Source organism: Camellia sinensis, chromosome 3, assembly GCF_055761805.1.
Source record: "Camellia sinensis isolate YWXY chromosome 3, ASM5576180v1, whole genome shotgun sequence".
Lineage (NCBI taxonomy): Eukaryota > Viridiplantae > Streptophyta > Magnoliopsida > Ericales > Theaceae > Camellia > Camellia sinensis.
The window spans coordinates 207551458-207575540 of NC_138963.1; positions in this window are offsets into that span (position 1 = coordinate 207551458).

A 24083-nucleotide genomic window follows, 5' to 3' on the forward strand; every position below is an offset into this window, starting at 1 on the left:
ATTACTGTTAAGCAGGCTTTCGGTAATCACGGATTATTGGCCGGTTACGATGCTTAAACCCATATGTAGCACGTCCGCGAGGGACCCCGCGCTACAGTTCGGACTCGATTTTGTGTCACGGTTCTTAATCTGAACCAAAGAGTCCAAATCCGGCAAATCGTTTTGAGAAACAGATTTTTGAAAAGAAGTGCCAAACATGGACTGCTTTGCCAGATACAGAGTCGCCACCTAAATATTTTTTATGGGGGAATTTAGGAAACCCTGACTCGGTGCCAAAGGCCACGTGTCCGTCATCACCAAAGTTGCCTCGGCTCGGGAACTTGGGTACGATTGGGGAAGGTCAGCTATGAGCACCCCCTCTCACCCGATCCAAAGATCGGCCTCTACTAACCATGATATCCGTTTTTGAAAACGTTATGTGTTCTTATTCCGGTTATTAGCCTAGAATTACTACGTTATGCGCACAGCAAACAAGTATAGACTAGATTGACTAATTTGGGAATAAGCATTGCATATCCGTTTGTTTTGGAAAATGTTTTGGAATTTGTTACTCGCAAGTAGGCTAAAATACGAATTTCAATGAGTTTTTCCAACTCAGACAATCCAACCTTCACCCACAGGCATCCAAACAGTTTATCACATAAGCATCTAGCCACATGGTAATCATGCTATCATGGCAACACTCACACACATGCGGTATGCTAAAGCATAAATGCTTACCTAGTACTCCAAGCCAAAACAATAAACTAGTTAGCCAACATGCATGGTCCTAGTTCATGTCAAATTGACTAGTGCAACACATACAGGATGCAATTTAGAGTAGGCTCGGCTAACCTAAACATGGCATGTGAAATGCAATCAGTTGATGCACGTATTCAATTTGGAATTGAAGTGCAAATGCAGTTAGCATGATGTACCGAGCCCAGTGCATGCAAGACAAATGTATGGATGCACGCATGCGTAGCATAAGGTATGCTAAATTAAACATGTCCTATTACTAACCATCAAAGCAGGTAAGCAAAAGGGAGAAAGAAGTGGGGGTTGGAAGACATGCACACACTCACCCACACTTATTACAAATTCGCCCTCGCTCGGAGGGATCGAAAGAATAATACAAATTAACTAACTCGCAAGCTAATTAATTATTACAAATCAAATAATTAATTAACAAATTAACTAAGCATAAGAAAAGCAATAAAAGGGGCCTTGGGAGGAGGGTTCGATTCGCGCATGCTCGGGTCTTGCTCGGAAGTACACCGCCATGCATAAGCTGCCTCTATTTTCCCTGCACTGCCTCTTGAAAGATTGCCAAAGTCAAAGAATTGTTTCCCCGGGCATTGGGAGACACCACCGGCTGAGTAGAATAGCCACCGGCAGTGTTATGTGATCATCGGCTGTTTATGAAGCTATCGGCCCAGGAAGGATTGCCGGTCGGCATTAAACACTGCCGGTTGGCAGAAAGTTCCTGCAGAATCTGTAATTGACAGCAACAGAGGGCAAGGCATAGCATGGTGATGCAATTCAAGCAATATATGCACCAATCCTATCCCTTATCATGTGTATGACTCAAAGGGACATGGTCCTTGGTTCTTGGACCATCAATCGCGCATTTCCATGCGTGATGGCCCAAGGGACCAAGTGTGCACATTTTGATGTCAAATGCAATGCAAACCAACAAACCAATGGGACTCAACCTCTATCATGATTTGGTCAAGAGGTAGAGCATGCATGCCAATTCAATGCAATCTTAAGCATGTTGACTAGTATGTAACATGGATAATGCAAGCAAGCATACAAGACATGCAAGACATGGGATAATGCAACCAACAAGTATGCAAGGCACAACGTGGGTGTTTAAGCATGTAATCAAACATGTGACTTCATTCAATCATGCAAGTTCAACTATGCAACAACTCATCAATATGCTACAACATACAAGGAGTACATGCAACAAACAAAGAGGTGAACTTAAACATGATTTAGGCAGTCCTAACTAGGCCTAAAACAGTGGCCAAAGTGCCCAAAATGAAGGACTAACACACACGCGCACATGCATGCAATGGGTGTCCAATACTTCAAGCATTTAAAAGCAATTCTCAAGCACACTTAAGAGGATGCAAACATGGACTAACGTCATGCATTAAGCTCTGAAAATCATGCAAGAACATGGTGCCAAACCAAGCAAACAAGATAGGCTAAGCATGGGACAATGGTCCAAGATTCAAGGCAAGCTAAAAGGGGTATTTGACCACACTTAGCAAGATCAAACATGGCATGGATTTAATGACCAAAACAGAGTTTTAGTACATAAAACAAAGCCCAAAAGACCACTTAGATGGCATCTAAATGGCTTGAATTCAAAGGCATGCACAAATGCACTTTCAAGTAGCATACCACACAAGCTCATAAGGCATCAAAGGGGCATCCAAGGCAAACATACAAGCATGCTAAGGGGACTGAAATGATGCTACAAATGGTGCCAAATCATTAAAACAAAGCAAGTAATGCATGCTATACCTTCACATACTCAAGGCCAACAAGCCAAAATGCAAAGGGGCTATACTAAACATGTCATGGCCGACCAAAATGACTAAGGACAGACCTCAAACATGGCAAAATAAGCACAAAAGCTTCACAAAGCTAAGCCTAAAATATACTTGAACAATGGTTTACAACCTAAGGCATATTAAGGCCTAAACATGGCATTACAAGGTAGGTATGCTAAGCATGCATGGTGTACCAAAACCAATTAAAAACAGAAGCATATTATGACATAATAAGCACAAAAATCAGGTAAGGTATGGTCAACATGAAGCTTAGCTAGGTGCTTCCTCAAGAGGCCAAAAATGGTCCATTTCAAGGACAACAGGGAGAGGGGGTGGCCCTCTCCTCCCTAGGACCTCATGGCACCATCCTCACCTCTGAAATCCCTCAAGATTTCAGTGGTGAGGAGGCCTAAATACCAAGGTCCCGGAGCTCACTCAAAATAGCACAAAATGGGGCCTCTCAAGGCCTAAGAGGGGTCAAACACCTCCAAACCACAAAACACTCTAAACAAACTATTTAGAGGGCCTAAAAAAAGAAAATTTTCATATTATACACTAAGCTCAAAAATAGCTCTAAGATAGGCAAAAATGCATTGCAAGAAAGGGGTAAAAAGGGGCAAAATTGCTACCCTTGAAGACCTCTTCAACAATGGTGGACCAGCTGCTCCTCCAAGATCAAAACCACCCAAGAACCTCAAGAACAACCTCTTAGAACCTTAGTAGCCAAGGGAAGGTGTAACACTATGTGTTTGTGTGCAATAGTAAGACACAAATGCACTTATACACACACAAAGGTAAAAAAAAAGAGAGAAATAGAGATAGGTGAGACACAAACCCTAACCCTAATCCAGAGCTCTCCTCTGTATATTTTCTAACCTTTTTGTCCAACCCTAAAGCCAAGAGAGGAGGGCTCCACTTATAGAGGAGCCAATCTTGTAAAGCTTACAAGGTAAGCTAACAAGAAGGCCATCCCTCCATACACGTGTATGGAGGGGAACAAAATGCCATACAGCTGTATTAAAATATCTGCAAAAGCAGATGAACAGTAGTCGGCTGCTCAAAATTGCCATCTTGACAAAATTTACTGCCGACCGGCAACAAAGAATGCCGACCGGCAATATACATTGCCGATGGCAACAAAACACCAGCCGGTGGCCTCTGGCCATGGCCGGTGATGTGTGGGGATGCCTCACAAGGTATTCCCTGCCCCTCCAAGGCAAAACACAAGTGTTTGGTACGAAACCAGACACTGAACAGTTGAGTTCGGAGATCCTGAGGCTAGGCGTGTAGCCGAGACCTCCGGGAACTCCAAACGAACACAAACATGGATGATCACCGGGTGTTCAAACGGTGACGTCCAAGTCTTGAGGACGGTCAAAAATGGGGTGTCTACAGTTGCCCCTCTTTGACAGAACTCGAAAGTCATAACAATGACGGGAGTGAATGTCAAAGCCAGAGACGACCCATTTTTGACAAGGCCGAAGACTTAGACAAACATGCAAGATAAACAAGATATGCGCCCGAAGGCGGGGGCAAAATGCAAGACAATGCACAGAGCCGGACATAACTTATGATCATGCAAAGAAAAACTGTAACGAAGCACACATGCAACAGTTTTTAAGCTAGCGTACGCCAAACTACACTACAATGCAGAAAGGATGTAAGAGAATTATGCAATTCTCGATACGTCTCACTCGGAGGATACAATACCTGTGCGACTGGTCTGGTTGCACCAGCCTCAAATGAACCGTACATACAATATCGTGCCTGCAAAGAAAACAACTCAACAGGTACGATGTTATTAGCAACATGCATGACAATGCAAAAATGGATGCAGAATGCTATGCAATATATGCAAAACAATGTATAAAAAATGCAAATGAAAATGCAATGTAATTGAAACAATGCAAACTATATACGAAGCAATTGAATCATGATCCAATCATGAGCGGTTCGAAACCACACCAATGTCAAATAGATTGATGGAGGTAACAAGTCCGTCTACCATAGAACGGTCAACTGAACTATGAGTAATGTAGACGGACAGAAGAACAAGTATTGGGGGGGGGATGACAAAGGTGGGGAAACGACCCGCTTGGGAAAGGACTACGATCCTAATGTCGGATGCAACAATTACACTACAATGTAATATATACTGAAAATGCTGGGAAAATGGCAATGGATATGGCACGTGAGCCAAACCAAATCTTGCCTAGGCAAAGCATGTACGCATACAAGCCACGTCTAACATAAAACGGTCCACTGAACTATGCTTCGACACGAGAAGTATGGGCACATACCGGACCAAGCTCAACATGGAAAGGCGCAAGCCATAAATGGAAGGTGATGCAATGAATGCATGCAAATTACAATGCAATGTTCACCGGGATGGAAAAGATACGATGGATAAGGCACGCAGGCCAAACCAAATCTTTGCCTAGGAAGGGCATGTACACGTACAAGCCGCGTCTAACATAGAACGGTCCACTGAACTATGCTTCGACACGAGAAGTATGGGCGCATACCGGACCAAGCTCAATCGTGGAAAGGCGCGAGCCATAGGCGGAGGTGACGCAGTGAATGCATGCAAATTACAATGCAATGTCTACAAATATGTAATGGAATGGAAATGGATACAATGGGTATGGCCTGCGGGCCAAACCAAATCTTACCTAGGAAAAGCATGTACACATACAAGCCGTGCCTAACATAGAACGGTCTACTGAACTATGTTTCGATGTGAAAAGTATGGGCACATACCAGACCAAGCTCAATCATGGAAAGGCGTAAGCCATAGGCGGAGGTGATGCAGTGAATGCATGCAAACGATAATGCGATATGCACTATATTATAATGATGCATGCCAATGCGACTATTTACGATGATGCATGACAATGCAATTATATTTTTTTGTTTGTTTTTTGAGATGCAAATGATGTATGAAATGCATGTTGCATGGAATGCACGACAACACGTGGCTTTTAAGATACATGACAATGTAAATGGACCGTGCACATTAATGCACTAAAGGTCTTGCACCTTCCGAGGATTTAAGGTCTCCTAGACCATGGATATTGCACAAGAAATGCATAACAATGCAAGTGAACTTGAAATGCGCAACAACGTGCGGCTTAAGACATGCATGACAATGCAAACGAACTGTGCACATCAATGCGCCAAAGGTTTTGCACCTTCCAAGGATTTAAGGTCTCCTAGACCGTGGATATTGCACAAGAAATGCATAACAATGCAAGTGAACTTGAAATGCGCAACAACGTGTGGCTTAAGACATGCATGACAATGTAAACGAACTGTGCACATCAATGCGCCAAAGGTTTTGTACCTTCCAAGGATTTAAGGTCTCCTAGACCGTGTATACAGTAACTGTACGGCTCGTCTGGTTGCACCGACCTTAAATGAACCGTACATACAATATCGTGCCTGCAAAGAAAATAAACTTAACAGGTACAATGTGATTAACAAAATGCATATTAATGTATTTGAAAATGCATGACAACGCAAAGCAAGTGGGAAGCATAACAATGCTGTGAAGGCACAAACATGTAAGTGGAGCACGCGGTCTACGCAGGCAACGAAATTGATTATGAGCATGCGGTCCACGCAAGCAATGAATTTGGACATAAAAATGCGGTCTACACAAGCGGAACATGCGGTATACGCAGGTAGTGAATTTGAACACAGGAATGCGGTCCACGTAAGTGGAACTTGCGGTCTATGCAAGTAAAGAAATTGAACAAATATACGGTCTACGCAAGCAAAACATGCGGTCTACGCAAGTAAAGAAATTGAACAAACATGCAGTCTACGCAAGCAAAACATGCGGTCTACGCAAGTAAAGAAATTGAACAAACATGCGGTCTACGCAAGCAAAACATGCGGTCTACGCAAGTAATGAAATTTGAACAAACATGCGGTCTACGCAAGCAAAACATGCGGTCTACGCAAGTAATGAAATTTGAACAAATATACGGTCTACTCAAGCAAAACATGCGGTCTACGCAAGTAATGAAATTTGAACAAACATGCGGTCTACGCAAGCAAAACATGCGGTCTACGCAAGTAATGAAATTTGAACAAACATGCGATCTACGCAAGTAATGAAATTGAACAAATATGCGGTCTATGCAAGCAAAACATGCGGTCTACGCAAGTAATGAATTTGAACAAACATGCGGTCTACGCAAGTAATAAAATTTGAACAAACATGCGGTCTACGCAAGCAGAACATGCGGTTTACGCAAGTAATGAATTTGAACATATATGCGGTCTACGCAAGCAAAACATGCGGTCTACGCAAGTAATGAAATTGATTGCAAACATGCGGAATGTAGTGAGATGCGCAAAACTGCGCGATGCGTTTTAGACAACGCGAGTGCACAAGACAGTGCGAATGATATGCGATACGCATGGGGCAACTTTTGAGTTTTGTAAAAGCTAAAAGGATACGAAACGGATACACTTTGCACGAATTCGAGTGCCACGCACAGAAGACACGATCCGAGGTCAAAACGGAGGCCGGTTGAGTGTCGGAGATGCACTTTCTTGCACTGTTTGATCACTGAAGGCCCTGAACCACACATATAACCCAAACAAGGGTGTAGAAGGCTCAAAAACCATTGTAGGAGACCACCGGATGCCCACCGGCCATCATAATGCATCACCGGCCGTCCATCGGCCTTCATAAAATTATATCGGCACAAAATACTGCCGACCGGCAAAGAGTGTGGCCGATCGGCAAACTATTCCTGTTCGGGGCAGTTTCGATATTTCGGCCGTGGGTCTTTAAATATAGGGCCTCTAGCCCTATATTTCTCACATCCTCTTGCTCGAAAATTGCCTCTCTCTCTCTCTAGAGTGTTTTCGTCCTTCGATCTCCTCGTTTTCTTGCGTTCTAGCTCCCATTTCGTTGTTCGATTCGCGATCTCCTTTGCGTTTCGGACATTTCCAACCGAACGAAACTTCGTTTCGGTGTTTGTTTTTTTGATTTCCGCCACTCGGGGTTTGTTTCCCTTGAGTTCCTCTCAATCTCTATACCTTTTTCGTACTCCGGCTTTTTCGGCCTTTTCCGGCCTCCTCGGGGTTGACTTTCTGTTGACTTTTCACCTTCTAGCCCGGTTTTTTGTCTTCCGGCCATTTTCACACCCCCTTCGAGATGGCGGACGATCTTCCATAGGGCGGGACCCCTCCAGAGCTCGAGATGGATCCCGAGGCCGACCCCTTGCCACTTCATATCCGGCCATTCGATCCGGAGACCTACAGGCCTGCGGTTTATGTGATGCTCCTCGATGGACTACGCCAGTTCCGGAGCTTTGAGAGGGGCGTGGCACCCGAGCTTCTCCTGCGTAAGCCTACTTCCCATCTGTCCTTCGGCGCTTCCGAGGTAACATTCTTTCTTGTGTTTTATTATTTTCCGCAATGTAGAACATAACTGCCATTAGTTGATTCTGTTCTCTAACTGTTTGGTCCGGATGCCCCGATATATTGTACACTGTAGTTGATTGCACACAAACTTACAACCGTTATCTGTTTGAAACTTACACGTGCACACACACTGCACTGACCCTGAATCACCCAAACACACGGCACATACTGTATTTTATTGCATACACACACTGGTACCCAGTATCTGCTTGAGTCTGAAAACATGCACACATGCTGTATTTGCCCTGAACCACTCAAATACGCTAACACATCACACGTTGTAGTTCACTGTAAGCACACCGGCACCCAATGTCTGTTCGAATTTGAAAACATGCATGCATGTTGTATACTTGTATGCTTCTTAAACTGCATTTTGAATATTGCCTTGCAATTGTTGTTGTTTTTTTTTTTATTATAGGGGGATTCCCATACCATTCGCGGGTATGGGAACATCGTCGCTCGGGATTGGTACCTAGAGCTTCCAGATACTATTCGTCATATCGTCGACGAGGCCAGCTTCGGCATCTTCTGCAGGGGGCTCTCCCGACTTACCACTTGCAGGCCCTTGCTCCCTGCTCTAATGGGGAGGTGGTGGGATACCACCAACTCCTTTCACTTCTCCGTTGCAGGGGACATGACGATGACCCCTTATGACTTCTCGATGCTTACCGGCATCGGGGTAGGGGGTGATCCGATCCCCTTTGACACTGATATGGGTGAGTGGGACGCCACCCAGCTGTACTTACTCGGCACTCAGCCTCCCCTCGCTCGAGCAGGGTTCGTCAGGTACTCCTGGTTTGAGAGCCACTTTCGGATCCAGCCAGCTTTGGCGGAGGAGGCGCAGATGACCCCAGAGGAGGTGGACTAGTATGCGCGAGGCTTCATCATGTTCCTTTTAGGGACGACCCTTTTCGCTGATCGGGCGAACACCGTGCCTTTATGCTTGTTGAGCGCACTGGTGGACGTTAGGCGGATCCGCCGCTACGACTGGGGTGGCGCAGCTCTGGCCACTTTGTACGGTTACATGAGCTCTTCTTCCCGCCTCAGCGGACAGCTTCTCGGTGGCTACTGGCGAGCCTGGGAGGTACGTCCTCTTCCCTTTTTACATTTCTGCTTCCTGCTTTCTGTATTCTGCACACTGCACATATACTGTACATCGCCCCACACTGACTGTACACTACACACCCGGTACACATATACTCTGCTTTACACTGACTGTACACTGCACACCCAGCACACATATGCTCTGCTTTACACTGACTGTATATTGCACACACTGTACACTCCGCACAATACACTACACAACACACGGTTCTGCCATTTCTGCTTTATTCTGTATTTTGCCTTATCTGATCGTCATACTGATATCTATTCTGCAGTTGTGGGTGTATGCCTACTTTCCTAGGCTTGCCCCAGTACCCAATGAGGAGATCCCACTCGGCGTCCCCTTCTCTCATCGCTTCAATGTGCGATGCGTGCGGAGACCACGGGAGTCTCTTATTTTCTTCCGCCGATACTTCGACACCATCACCGCCGCGGAGGTATGTTCAACTTTAGAGTTTATTTTTTGGATTTACTTCGCACCGTATGTTTTCAATAACAGATAGATAACAAACTGCATATTATTTTCAGATCACCTGGCAGCCTTGGGCTCCGTTGCCGGCTGTGGTGAGGGATCACTATGAGGGCGCAGAGGAGACTGTCCATTGCCGGATTCTGTTAGAGGGCCCGGTCTATCGGGCTTGGTACCTGGGCGAGCGTTTCTTGCGTCAGACCCTGGGTTTACCGGAGCAGATAGTTCCGGGTCCGCCTCCTACGCATATGAGGCATACAGAGGGGTTCTCTCTTGAGCAGATGAGGGACTACACCGTCGGCTGGGGTACAGAGCATCACAGAGGCGAGGGCGACTACGCAGAGTACGTCCGGAGCTACATTATGCAACCCTTGAGCGGTGGTCGCCGAGCTGAGGGGGAGAGGCCAGCGGCGCCAGTAGCTGGAGCGGGAGCTAGGGCTGGAGCAGGCACATCGAGGAGGGCTCGAGTGCATGGCAGGAGCGGAGCTCGGGGGGGACGGGGGACTGGTTGGCCTGCCCTGCCCACTGTACTGTCATATAGAGGGCAATATGGGGCAACTTACCAGATCTCCTTTGCTCCTCCCCTGGCTGATCATGAGTTAGCCGGTATCCCCGACTTGCCTCCGGTATGTATTACTTCATTTTGCATCTTGCATTGACATTTCATTTCAGTTTATTTGATATTCCGCGGAATACTGATATATATCTTATACTCTTGCAGGCGTCCTCCGAGTACACCCGACAGTCCGTGGAGTTGAATGCCCCCATGATGGGGATGCTACAGCGGACCTTCGACCTCCTGGCCCTTTATAGCATTCCGGTATGTTCTTCTGATCACGGCCTCAAATCATTCATAAGTTGATTCGCGTAATCTGATGCACGACACCACACCTGACGCACTGATCTCACAGCATCTGATACACTGCATACATTGTATTCTGCATTGACAAACTGCTCACGGTGTTCACACACTATACTCATATACTGCATTCTGCACTGATAAACTGCTCACGACATTCACACACTGTACTCATATACTGCATTCTGCACTGATAAACTGTCCACAATATACTGATGCATTTGCCTTTTGTGCTTTTCAGCCTCCCTTCCAGATTCCTCCGGTGGGTGGTGCTCCGGCTGGGCCCTCTATTCCTGCTCGATGAGGGCGTGGAGACGTTGTACGTCCCCGTACCAGGGGGGGCGTGTTCATGTCGGGAGTAGCTCGCGGGCTCCAGTCCCTGATGATGATGATGAGGAGGCGGAGGCGGAGGCGGAGGCAGAGTCGGAGGCAGAGTCGTCGGAGGAGGAGACCGGAGGCGACATTAGCTCGGGCTCTGATGACGATGCTGATGATGCTCCTGGACCTTCGTCCAGGAAGAGGACTAGGACAGACCGATAGCCCTCGGAGCCGCTTGACATGGATGTAGATTTTTGTTGTTTTTCTTCTTTCTTGTACTTTTTCCCTTTTGTTGGTAGTTAGGATACTTTGTACTGCCGCAGGCAGATTTTTGTTTCCAAAACTTGTGTACTTGAAAAAATGATGAAACGAAACAGGCTTTTTATCTGAAAAGTGTTTACATCCGTATATCTTTACATTTCATGCTTTGCATTGCATCACACCATATTACACCTCAATGTAAATGAAATTGATTGGTTGTCTGAAAATTGAACCCCTGCACTGTAATAATCAGATAACTAAACAGCCAGCAGCAAAAATAACCCAAGCAACCCATTGCCTGATCCTGGATACACAGCCCTTACTCTACTGGGGATTAATCTGTATACAGCCCGTAACATAGCAATCGGTTCATTTTGCACGCAACAAATCCTGAACAAACAGCCCAATCTGATAAGACAGACTACGGGGATGAAACCAACTGAAGTTGAAGCACACTCAGATGCCCCAATTTTTTTGTTCTTTTACTTCGCACAGATGTAGAGAATGGCGCAACACTTTGAGCATAAACGATTTTCGAAATAAAACGAATTTTCAAACCGGGGTATCGAGTTTACAACTGAACGCAGCGGGGAGGACTCAAACAAAAGGGTACACGACCTAAACACAACGAGACACGCTCGGAAAAGACTCAAAACAAAGGTTGAGGTAAACAAAAACAAAAGACACGACACACAGGCGCGTTAACGAAGACGGGGGACCTCAGATCACGAGGAGCCGGTTTCTCTGGGTATTGTTTCCCACCCTTTTCTCATTTGTGATTCTCACATCACTCTGGCACTCAAGCTCGGGTTTTTTTTTTTCTCTCAAAACCCTTTTTCTTACTGTTCTCTCAACTTACACCTCTCTATTCTTTACTCTCTCATTTTTCATCCTTCCCCAAGGTGATTAATGAATGAATAGGAAGTTGCAGGTTAATGCCTAAAGCCGTTAGCGCACAGCTATTTCTTCTGGTGGGTAGAGTGCCCTCCTGGCAAGTATGTTGACGACGGGGGAAAGACAGAACGCCTGACTCAACTGTGCCCCTAGTTCATCATTTTGACCATTTTTCGTTTTGGTTTTCTACTAAAACAGTTTTGATCAAGATGAGAGTCGGATTAACGTACTTGTTCGATTTTTGATTTGAAAACCATGCAAGTCAGGCTATAAGCACTGAAAATTTTCCTTTTTGGGTCTAAGAAAATGGTCCAGTTTTGGAAAATGAAATAATTTTTGAGAAAGCTTAGTCAACCTCAGTAAAAATTCTCAAAAACTATTTTTTGCGAACGATCGGTGCTAAACAGGTGCGGAACTTACCCTCGAGATGCGCAACCTCGGATCGGAGGCAATGGAAAATTGGCCCTGGCTTGAAAGGGGTGGATGGCAACGGAAAGTTGCCCCTGGTTTGAATGGCGACTCGCGACGAATCGCGGCAACGGAAAGTTGCCCCTTGTTTGGATGGTGCCGCAGCAGTCCGCAAACAGTCTTCATTGGTGGTGGTCGAACTCTTGGACATAGAGATGACGAAGACGGTTGTAACAAATATATGGACACAGTCACCTTGGAAGCGTTGGCGACTGGACTTTGGGATGAAATCGAAACCATTGCATGGACTTGAGACGCTATGAAAGCGTTGGGGGCTGGACTTCATGATGAAGTTGCCTACGTATCCCAAACATGGGAATCAAGCCTTACGTAGTTCCGGTTAAGGTACACTCGGGTATTTTAACCTTCACTTTTCAGGCTCTAACTTTTGCCAAGGTGCCCGATACGGGTTTTCGACCTTGCGAGCTTTTCTTTCTTTTTTCTTTTTTTTGATTTTTTTGGTTCTTTTTGTTCTCTTTTCCTTTCTTTTTCTTCTTTTTCTTTTGCATTATTATTTTTTGCTTCTTTTTTTTTTTTGCATTTTTTTCTTTTTCTCTTGCTCTAACGTTTGCCTGGGTCGCCCTTCCGGGTTTTTGGCCCAGCGAGCCTCTCAAAGGGTAAAAGTGTAACAAGTCCATGCCAAATGGTTTTTGAAGTTGAAGCCTCTCTGTATCTAGGAGAACGGTTGTTGCAATGATTTGCAGAAGAATCCATCATGGTTGCTCCACGAGCTTCTTTTGGTGAGATCTAATCCTTTTGACTCGCCTTCGGTGCCTCTTGTTCGAGGGCTGCTTCAAAACTGGCCACACAGGCCTCCTCTGACAGTTGACCGTTGAATGTTCCGAATAAGTTCGAGGTTCAACACAAACAAGTCAAATCTTGAGGCTGAGAGCGATCCTAGGCTGCACAATCTCAAGAGCAATTCCAAACAAGTCTTCACAGGACCGCGCAAAACATTTTGTTTTTGAAGGTTTTTAAGAAAGCGACAAATCGCTCGCGCTGAAGATAGTGTGGAACTAATCTGGATCAAGCCAGGATCCTTCTCAGTACTCACGCCGACAAGCATGATTTCATTCATAAAAAGGCTTAGCATGCCTCCCTCTCTCTAAAAAATGATCAAAATTTTGCAAAACCAGAGGAATTCTTTCCTCTTCGTTTTTATCACCGCAGTGTTCAAAAGAGGTTTTTGAAAAACTTAGGTTAATGCAATGAGTTTGGCGCGCAGGAGAGCAGGCGAGATGTATTGTCAGCTCATTCAAATCCTCTGGCACAACTAACTCATACTGAAAGTAAGCATGAAAATGAGATAGCCACAGCTGTTTCATTCAGATCTGTTGGTGTAACTGGCCCCTTGGCAGAAACAGACTCAAAAACAAAAACAGGTAATTACAAGACAAAACGGTGTTCGAGGCAATAATCCCGGAATCACCTGGTATCCTATACAAAGGAGACTGACTCGCTACAACAAGACGGACCCTTAAGCGAAAAGACTAACTCAAGACAAAGAGACAGACTCAAAAAAAAAAGACTGACTCGATACCCGAACCAGAATTTTCAAAGCTAGCGCTCACAGATGCTCAAAAATGCGTGCCAGACGCCACGTCCAAAATATACCAAATGCCGCCCGCAGGTGGTTCACTTTCTGATTACATACTTGCAGTATCTGTGTCCTCAAAATCCAATAACTGGGTGGTAACGGACTTGGCTGAGGTAGGCGGGAGGATAACCTCGTTGTCAATCAAATCTTGTACCTCATGACGGAGGCGGAAACAATTGTCGGTAGCATGGCCTGTCTGCTGGTGGTACGCGCAGTACTGAGCAGCATCATGCGTAGCAGGGAGATTCTTCGGGAGAGGCCGAGGCTCCAAGGGTTTAAGGTGTCCCCTCTTGGCAAGGATCTGAAGTGCCTTAGACAGAGGCATGTAGAGAGCATGAAAGACCCTGCGCCCTTGGGGCAGGTATTTTGAAGTCTGAGCGTTCTTACTAGCCGCACAAGCAAAAGGGTCGGCAGGCACTGCCTTGGCTTTCTGATCTTTCCCAGGTGCAGGGGCGGGAATAGGAGAAACTGTTCTGGCATGACGGGGCCTATCCTGATTTTCCGACTGACTTGAACTACCCTCAGGTAGAGTGGGGAAAGCATCCTCCACAGTTTTTGCCACAACTGCGGATATCTGTTGCTTGTTCATCCCTCCAGCTTTCAAAGCCTCGACTGCCCGCAGCAGTTGTTCACTAGGATCGGCATCTGCCTTCATTTTGTTCTTGCCTCTGGCCTCAGCCTGATCGGGGGTTTGGGTTACTGCATCAGAGCGAAGCCCGGTTGTCGCTGACACGTCGTGGCTGTAGCTGGAAGCCATCTCTGGCTGGCTGAGCTCTATCACAATCCGCCCCAGTAGCGGGGGCTCCTGTGGTATGAAATTCTCGGCATATGGTGCCGCTGGCGGCGAAGCCGACATTCCATAGGCCAGATCGGCCACGGATCTCTGAAGGTCACCAATCATTCCCATCAGTTCGAATGCAGTGGGCTCGCGAGCCTGATACAACTGGGGAGTCCAGATCGGGTGCGCGACAGGTGACCTGGGCGGATGCGATACATCGACATTGGTTTCATCCTGTAGGGCGATTCCTTGATCCAGCGTAGCTGTCATAACTACAATCTCTTCTGAATTCTGTGTCATCATAAGTCCTGCCTCAGCAAGGGGGAACACTAGCTATTCTATATCAATTCTCTGGACACTCTGAACTGAAAGGAAAAATAAACAGCATTTCAGCCTAAACAGATCAACCACGGGTGTAACCGAACAACTGCACTCTATTGCTGATCACTGTTCCCCAGAATCACTGTCCCCAAAACTGAACCCGATACCCGCAGATAACTGATTCTCATAAACTGATACTGATGCCCTTAGGTCTAATACTCAATCTTGCAAACTGATATGCACGTTTCTGTAGAGATACACTCTAAAAGCACATTGCAAGTAAAGAGAGCCAAAACACCCCTATGTTGGGGTAGGGTTTCCCTGTCCTATTTTGTCAAGAGCTAGGTTTCACTATGCACGCAGCAGTTTCAAACAAGCTATAATCGGGTAAGCAACCTGTCCTAATTTGGAATGGTCACTATGGATCCGAAACATGCACTAGGTCGAATGGTCAAAAAGGGTTCCCCGGTAAAACCGGGGTTTGTGTTCCCATACTGTCAGAGCCCACAACCGGTCAGCCTTATGGCATGCTTTGACAAAGTCAAGCCTCCGGCAAACCGTTCAGGAATGGCAGATGGCAAACACGGTGTCCTAGGCGCACCAATGCACATGCGATGCAAAGAGACACATAAATGAAATCAAAATAGGATATCACGAGTTCGAGTCAAGCTCTCTAAATCCCCAGCAGAGTCGCCAGAAACTGTAGCACGTCCGCGAGGGACCCCGCGCTACAGTTCGGACTCGATTTTGTGTCACGGTTCTTATTCTGAACCAAAGAGTCCAAATCTGGCAAATCGTTTTGAGAAACAGATTTTTGAAAAGAAGTGCCAAACATGGACTGCTTTGCCAGATACAGAGTCGCCACCTAAATATTTTTTATGGGGGAATTTAGGAAACCCTGACTCGGTGCCAAAGGCCACTTGTCCGTCATCACCAAAGTTGCCTCGGCTCGGGAACTTGGGTACGATCGGGGAAGGTCAGCTATGAGCACCCCCTCTCGCCCGATCCGAAGATCGACCTCTACTAACCATGATATCCGTTTTTGAAAATGTTATGTGTGCTTATTCCGGTTATTAGCCTAGAATTACTACGTTATGCGCACAGCAAACAAGTATAGACTAGATTGCCTAATTTGGGAATAAGCATTGCATATCCGTTTGTTTTGGAAAATGTTTTGGAATTTGCTACTCGCAAGTAGGCTAAAATACGGATTTCAATGAGTTTTTCCAACTCAGACAATCCAACCTTCACCCACAGGCATCCAAACAGTTTATCACATAAGCATCTAGCCACATGGTAATCATGCTATCATGGCAACACTCACACACATGCGGTATGCTAAAGCATAAATGCTTACCTAGTACTCCAAGCCAAAACAATAAACTAGTTAGCCAACATGCATGGTCCTAGTTCATGTCAAATTGACTAGTGCAACACATACAGGATGCAATTTAGAGTAGGCTCGGCTAACCTAAACATGGCATGTGAAATGCAATCAGTTGATGCACGTATTCAATTTGGAATTGAAGTGCAAATGCAGTTAGCATGATGTACCGAGCCCGGTGCATGCAAGACAAATGTATGGATGCACGCATGCGTAGCATAAGGTATGCTAAATTAAACATGTCCTATTACTAACCATCAAAGCAGGTAAGCAAAAGGGAGAAAGAAGTGGGGGTTGGAAGACATGCACACACTCACCCACACTTATTACAAATTCGCCCTCGCTCGGAGGGATCGAAAGAATAATACAAATTAACTAACTCGCAAGCTAATTAATTATTACAAATCACCTAATTAATTAACAAATTAACTAAGCATAAGAAAAGCAATAAAAGGGGCCTTGGGAGGAGGGTTCGATGCGCGCATACTCGGGTCTTGCTCGGAAGTACACCGCCATGCATAAGCTGCCTCTGTTTTCCCTGCACTGCCTCTTGAAAGACTGCCAAAGTCTCAGAATTGTTTCCCCGGGCATTGGGAGACACCACCGGCTGAGTAGAATAGCCACCGGCAGTGTTATGTGATCATCGACTGTTTATGAAGCTATCGGCCCAAGAAGGATTGCCGGTCGGCATTAAACACTGCCGGTCGGCAGAAAGTTCCTGCAGAATCTGTAATTGACAGCAACAGAGGGCAAGGCATAGCATGGTGATGCAATTCAAGCAATATATGCACCAATCCTATCCCTTATCATATGTATGACTCAAAGGGACATGGTCCTTGGTTCTCGGACCATCAATCGCGCATTTCCATGCGTGATGGCCCAAGGGACCAAGTGTGCACATTTTGATGTCAAATGCAATGCAAACCAACAAACCAATGGGACTCAACCTCTATCATGATTTGGTCAAGAGGTAGAGCATGCATGCCAATTCAATGCAATCTTAAGCATGTTGACTAGTATGTAACATGGATAATGCAAGCAAGCATACAAGACATGCAAGACATGGGATAATGCAACCAACAAGTATGCAAGGCACAACGTGGGTGTTTAAGCATGTAATCAAACATGTGACTTCATTCAATCATGCAAGTTCAACTATGCAACAACTCACCAATATGCTACAACATACAAGGAGTACATGCAACAAATAAAGAGGTGGACTTAAACATGATTTAGGCAGTCCTAACTAGGCCTAAAACAGTGGCCAAAGTGCCCAAAATGAAGGACTAACACACACGCGCACATGCATGCAATGGGTGTCCAATACTTCAAGCATTTAAAAGCAATTCTCAAGCACACTTAAGAGGATGCAAACATGGACTAACGTCATGCATTAAGCTCTGAAAATCATGCAAGAACATGGTGCCAAACCAAGCAAACAAGATAGGCTAAGCATGGGACAATGGTCCAAGATTCAAGGCAAGCTAAAAGGGGTATTTGACCACACTTAGCAAGATCAAACATGGCATGGATTTAATGACCAAAACAGAGTTTTAGTACATAAAACAAAGCCCAAAAGACCACTTAGATGGCATCTAAATGGCTTGAATTCAAAGGCATGCACAAATGCACTTTCAAGTAGCATACCACACAAGCTCATAAGGCATCAAAGGGGCATCCAAGGCAAACATACAAGCATGCTAAGGGGACTGAAATGATGCTACAAATGGTGCCAAATCATTAAAACAAAGCAAGTAATGCATGCTATACCTTCACATACTCAAGGCCAACAAGCCAAAATGCAAAGGGGCTATACTAAACATGTCATGGCCGACCAAAATGACTAAGGACAGACCTCAAACATGGCAAAATAAGCACAAAAGCTTCACAAAGCTAAGCCTAAAATATACTTGAACAATGGTTTACAACCTAAGGCATATTAAGGCCTAAACATGGCATTACAAGGTAGGTATGCTAAGCATGCATGGTGTACCAAAACCAATTAAAAACAGAAGCATATTATGACATAAGAAGCACAAAAATAGCTAAGGCATGGTCAACATGAAGCTTAGCTAGGTGCTTCCTCAAGAGGCCAAAAATGGTCCATTTCAAGGACAACAAGGAGAGGGGGTGGCCCTCTCCTCCCTAGGACCTCAAGGCACCATCCTCAACTCTGAAATCCCTCAAGATTTTAGTGGTGAGGAGGCCCAAGCACCAAGGTCCCGGAGCTCACTCAAAATAGCACAAAATGGGGCCTCTCAAGGCCTAAGAGGGGTCAAACACCTCCAAACCACAAAACACTCTAAACAAACTATTTAGAGGGCCTAAAAACAGAACTTTTTTATATTATACACTAAGCTCAATAATAGTTTTAAGATAGGAAAAAATGCAATGCAAGAAAGGGGTAAAAAGGGGCAAGATTGTTACCCTTGAAGACCTCTTCAACAATGGTGGACCAGCTGCTCCTCCAAGATCAAAACCACCCAAGAACCTCAAGAACAACCTCTTAGAACCTCAGTAGCCAAGGGAAGGTGTAACACTATGTGTTTGTGTGCAATAGTAAGACACAAATGCACTTATACACACACAAAGGTAAAAAGAAAGAGAGAAATAGAGATAGGTGAGACACAAACCCTAACCCTAATCCAGAGCTCTCCTCTGTATATTTTCTAACCTTTTTGTCTAACCCTAAAGCCAAGAGAGGAGGGCTCCTCTTATAGAGGAGCCAATCTTGTAAAGCTTACAAGGTAAGCTAACAAGAAGGCCATCCCTCCATACACGTGTATGGAGGGGAACAAAATGCCATACAGCTGTATTAAAATATCTGCAAAAGCAGATGAACAGTAGTCGGCTGCTCAAAATTGCCATCTTGACAAAATTTACTGCCGACCGGCAACAAAGAATGCCGACCGGCAATATACATTGACGATGGCAACAAAACACCAGCCGGTGGCCTCTGGTCATGGCCGGTGATGTGTGGGGATGCCTAACAAGGTATTCCCTGCCCCTCCAAGGCAAGACACAAGTGTTTGGTACGAAACCAGACACTGAACAGTCGAGTTCGGAGATCCTGAGGCTAGGCGCGTAGCCGAGACCTCCGGGAACTCCAAACGAACACAAACATGGATGATCACCGGGTGTTCAAACGGTGACGTCCAAGTCTTGAGGACGGTCAAAAATGGGGTGTCTACACCATAGGGGCGGGTTTGGGTCGTGACAAAAAGGGATTTTGAGATCAGGATAGTCTGGATCAATGGGGGTACCAGTAGGGGATAATCCTAACAGATGGCAGATGCCAAGGACAGTAGGAGCCATCATTCCACATCTGAATGGAAAGAAATTAAAAGCAGAATTCCAAAAACAAAGGGCAGCAGGTATTAAAAAAGAGTCCTCTGAAATGGTGAACCTGGATAATTGGAGGGCATCGAACAGGCAGAGCTCCTGAAGATCCAGAGTCCTATCAAAGACGACCCAATCATACCATTCCTCAAACTCTGGTCTCACTGTGGGTCAATAGCGATGGGGTCGGTTCATCCTCTAATTTCCCCAGTCAAGACTACCTTCGTAAAAGAGATAATGGTTTTCTAGACGTGGGTACAGAGCTGGAAGCTCAGTAGGAATCTCCCTGAAAATGAGCCCAAGCACATACTCTTGTTGTTCATGACGACGAGGAATAAAGATGCTTCCGTCAATGGTACTTTTTCCACCAGCCTTGTACTTCTCACACTCTTCATCAATGATCCTTTTCAAGGTTACAGATGGACTCCCACGCTCCACAACCGGTACTTTCAAAGAAGAAGAAGCCATTAATAGAGAGTTTTCTCAAAAGACGAAGTTGGGAAAGAGAGTAAAGGGAAAGAGAAAACTAGCAAAAAATGAAGGGTTATGTGTTAAACGATCAAGTGGATTGGGAGCAAAATAACAGAGTTTTTAAACCTTTCTGTCTGAAAAAACACCCAAGCGTTTTATACGGGCGGAATTCGTAAAGAGGTACTAAAGGTACGCATGCGAAAAATTTCCCTCAAAATTGATAGTTATGGAGGAAAACGTATCTCCAAAAACTAATGTTAGCTTCGAAATAAACTATTTGGCTTCGAAGCCAAGTTTTGGCGCCAAAATCAACTGACAAACGGCTTCGAAAGCAGGAAGTTGACTTCGAAGCACATTCCACACCTAGGTATTTGTTTACTTAAAAGAGATTAAAGACTTGTTTTTTAGGTTTCTTGATGAAAGTAAAATCCTTCGAAGCAAAATTTTGAATTACCTTACGACTAGAATTTGTTTATTCTAGGTTTTAAACCAATAGCTAGTTTGGTAGTACACAGAAGAAATCACTTTTTTAGAATAAAATAGTGCAGTCCTTAAAAAAGGTTTCCATATGTTGGAAAATATAGACTGTTTGTTCAAAACAAAATTAGTTGATTTGAGATTACTTGCTTGTATTAACCATGTGTTGGGGAATTGAATATGATCAAATCAAGTTTCGAAGGGCAAAATTGGTAAATTCGAAACTCTAATTCTGAAAGGAAACCGGCAAAAGTTGTCAATTACATTCCATATATTGGAAAAGTTCAAATTGGACTTCTAGTATTTCGTTGGATGTGTTAAACCAACAAAGTTGGCTAATTCAAAGCTAGTAGCTGAAGAATTATGTTAATCCTAGAATTGGTGTGTAAGGCAATAATTGTTTGCTTAAAAAGAAAATTTCATGCTTTAGAAGAGTTTGAGTTAGGATTTGAGTTTGAAAATTTCACATCAACCATACAATTAAGTTTACAATTAGAGTGGTAAACCAGAGTCTGACAAATGAAATTCGGAAAGCCTAGTTTTATTGATAAGTGCTGTCTACACCGTGATTCATTTGATTACATTCTCAATTTCATAGAAATATGGAATGGACAAAGTTACACGATCATGGAATTTAGTCCAACAAAATTCAATAAATGAATACTCTTTTTCTATTCTATACTCTATCTTGTCCAGGTTTGGTTTATCTAATTGGTAAGCCTTTAATTGAGAAGTAAGTTGTTGGGCCTTCACTTCGAATTTTATCTGTTTTAGGGCATTATCTGTAGCATCCATCTCCTCTTCTTCATGCACTTCATTCATTGTAACATCCTCCATATGCTCAGAATCCTGGCTCTTGAAGGCCTCATATTCATCATGGAGGTTCTCTGTCTCATACTGAACCTGAATTCGAGCAGAAAAGGCTTCATCCAGAACTTCACTGGTAATGGAAGCCTGGAAGTGCCAGTTGAATAGAAGAGGAAGTTGGTCTAAGAAGCTATAAAGCTCTATTTGGGCCACAGAGTTGAGAAGATGACTTCGAGACATAATGTCACAAGCCCATAGAAAGTTTTTGTAGGGGATGTCATCTCGAAAAACTTCAAAGGATAAATGAAAAAAAACAACAAGTAAGATCTGAGCCCTAAATTGCTGATAAGGAGTTGGAGGCACTAGGGCCTGGTAGGGGGTGAAACATTGGCCCTCAGAGAGAGTGAGCCTCAATTCATCAATCCAATTTGGATTGGAAGGCAGAGGGAAAACAGTCGGAGGTTCCCTGATCGAATCTAGGAACTCAGGTCTGGTCACACATTCTAGCCAATCGGAGGTATAAAGTTTTGCTTTCTTGGCTAAAAGCACAAGACTGATCCCTAAAGCTTCATCAGGACATGAGACAATTCGAACCATCCGAGATGGCAAGGTAGAAGTATACCATGTTGAAAGCAGATTGTCCTCAAGACTGCGTATACGGTCAATAGGAACATATGGATACACTACAGAGCTGTGTTTGGAATGAGAGATTTGAAGGGGGTCATTGAATTCTGGGAATCCATGATGAATGGGTTCCCTCGTCTGAGGTTGAGTAGGAGTAGGCCAAGTTCCCCAGCCAAAGGTCGTAGAAGAAGAAAAAGTAGCAGCTTCATCCTACGCGAAAGGCTTTGTTGTAGAAGAAGAGCTTCTGATATCCATGGTTACAAATTTGTGTTCTAAAGAATCGTAAGCAGTAGGTTCTTGGTTCGAAGGTCGGTGATTTGCGAAAGCTTCCATAACTTGTATAAATAGGGGTGGATAAATGTGGCTAATCAATGCATGGAGGTTCTTTCGAGGGCGAACAACATTATCAAATAACTCTTCGTATGCTTGATCAATGTAAGAAAGGACTTGCTTGGCCATAGAAGATGCACCAGTCTTTTCGAATACTGAGATAGTGGGAATGTTCAAAAGTTAGAAGTGAATTTAATGCAAATGTTTCATTGATGAATGACAGTTGCATTTCTGAAAAATGCAAAGCCCATGCACGTTCTAAGACGTGGGCAAAATACCTTGATCCGCTAATATCACCAAGTATTGGGTATATTAGTGCGGGAGGTAATGTTAGCTACATATTTTGTATAAGCCAATCACAGTTTGACACATGGTAGGATGAGGGCAATACGGGAAGACAATTTAAATCTTCAATCGTAATCACACACGTGGCAGTTAGTATTGGTTATTAAAGATCTGCGTAGCATTGGATCAGGAAAGAGATACAAGATGACGTGACTTCAACGGTTACTCATATTTAAATTCAAAATCAGGAGGAAAGCCTAATTGTAGATATGGCATAGTGGAGATAACTGTAAGGCAACATAATCAGCGATCATGAAGGGATAATTCGACGGTTAGAAACGCATTTTGACAGTTGTCATTAAGAAGTATAAATAGCAGAGAAGGCTCCAGAAAAAGCCCCTAAACTCAGATCCAAAAAATCAGTTTTATCCACTTTATTTTCCTTTCAGTTTTTACATTTCTTGTTCTTTACATTTTTGTACATCAAATTCCTGCACTGCACTTCGTTCATAGGAGTAGTTTCAAATAGTTTGTTGCTGTAAACCTCTACGAGGCTGATTTGGATCTTTGTAAGTCTTCCATTTTACTTAATGAAATGCTATCATTGTTTTTCATTTAATCGTTGCTTGCTTAATTCTCCTAAACAAAGCCTTCAGTAAAAATTCTCTTCATTGAGGCTGAAAGAACTAAAACACAATCGTTTGATAATTGGTTGGTAATTAATATTCTGTAAGGACTGATTGATCCTTACTGTCATGCTCAAAATTACAATAATAACCTTCGAAAGCCAAAAAGTCAACATTATTACAATAGTCAGTTCTATAACAACTATGGATATACAACAATATTTCTTTAAAGAAACCAACCAAAAAAAAAAGAAAGAAAGAAAAGAAATCGTAATATGCCCATGGTAGGTTGGGGAAAACTTGCAAAACAAGTTGATGCAACTCCAGGAAGGGAGACCACAAAATCTTTTATCTCTTTTGAAGAGTTAGCAAGGAGAATAAATTTTGTTGCATTGGTTGGTCCTAGTTGGATCTCACAATTTATTCTTGACTCGTGGAAGGGAGGTCACAAAAATCTTTATCTTTATTTCAAAATATTCATGATTACTGAATTATGTATCGAGATTTTTGTACATTGATATTCTTATTTAATTCAAAGTTTCTAAATATTTTTGCATGAGTCAAAAAAATTTCGAAATAAAGGCCAGGAGGGAGGGGCATGTGAGGCGAACAAGTGATCAGTAGGTTTTGTCGGGTTGTCTAGGCCACACCTAAATTGTATTGAGAGTTGTCCAAGTTCGATT